The sequence below is a fragment of the Bombus impatiens genome, unplaced genomic scaffold (genome assembly GCF_000188095.3).
Source record: "Bombus impatiens unplaced genomic scaffold, BIMP_2.2 scf_0765, whole genome shotgun sequence".
In the NCBI taxonomy this organism is placed as follows: Eukaryota; Metazoa; Arthropoda; class Insecta; order Hymenoptera; family Apidae; genus Bombus; species Bombus impatiens.
Window position 1 is genome coordinate 1,037,696 of NT_177184.1, and position 1,420 is coordinate 1,039,115.

The following is a 1,420-nucleotide window of genomic DNA, read 5'->3' on the forward strand; positions in this document are numbered from 1 at the left end:
CCTCCCCCTCCTCCTCCCCTTTCTCTTCTTTCTCTTGCTCCAGCTCCTCCTCCTTCTCCGCTATTCGCTTCCGTGAAAAGAACTTCTTCCGTTGTTTATTCGGCGATGCTATCCTTTTGATTTTGTAAAATCCCAGATATACTCTTACCAAAAGCTTCCTTCCGTAAACAACGCGCAGCTCTTTATCGCGTTCATCGATCGATGCATCATCCACAGTGCAGAAGCGAAGGGAATCGATCGCGATCGCGATCCTGATCGTGATCGTTAGACACGCTATTCGGTTCCGATTCTTTCTCCCGTCTTCCTTCTCTCTGTACTTGCGAGTGCGAACCGAGTCAAGTTTCACCGGAACCTGGTACCACTTTCTTTCGTAAATCCAAACTTTGTAATTGCAAAGTAAACTCGACAAACAGTTACGAAACGAATAATATATCAAGAAACCTCTATCGACGTTACGGTAAACGACAGAAACCTCGTGCCGAATAGATCCATATTTCAATCCGTTACTCTTGTTTACAGCGATCACTAAAAATACCGTTTACCATAGTTACACACTATAAGCACCAGGATATATTAAAAACCACATTGCACTCGAGGCCGATATTCACTGGCCGTGTACGATCGGATTTCTTCCGTATCCTTTTTGGAACGGAACGATCCGGTGAACCCTCGTGACCTCTGGTTCACGCGCGAACTTTAATCTAGACATGTGCGCGCTAGCAACACACCGTTTACCGATGCACTGTGCATCTTTTTAAACGTATCTTGGGCGTCATGTCACCAGTAATAAATTAAAGCCGCCGATTTTCCTTTTGTTTCACTTCTATCTCCTATCCGAGCGATTTCCGATATTTTCTTTTTACGAATAATTTTTTCCCCCTCCTCGTTTCCCCTTCGAAAGTTCTAATTACTATCGTGGAAAGTAGAGGATCGATTCGCAGGATCTTCTGGTCGTAATCGAAAAGAATCGGTTGCTAAAGAGACGACGAGAACGAACGAACGAACCAACGAATCCAAATAGAAGAGGTCCGTGAAGGAAAAGAACAGTACAGAAGCGAAGTAGCGAACTCGCGTGACAGCGACAGGCAGCTGGCGAAGCGTGTTGTATCGTGTTGTGCCGGTAAAACTCGATGAATCCTAAGAGCTTGCTAGCTTGTCAAGCACTGAGTCAGGAGACGCGCGTTCTCATCGCATATATGTCGACACGGAGGCCTCCTCCTCTTCTTCTTCTTCTCCTTTCTTCTTCGCTCTTTCTACCCTTTACTCTCACTTACCGTCTCTTTCTCTCTTGTCCACGTATAGCGCCTTTTCTCTCCTCTGGTATCTTACGTATTCGCATGTAGAGCCCGAACGTGCACCCGTTGCCATAGACTGGCATCCACCTCCTCTTTCTCTTTCTCCACCACCACCACCACCACCG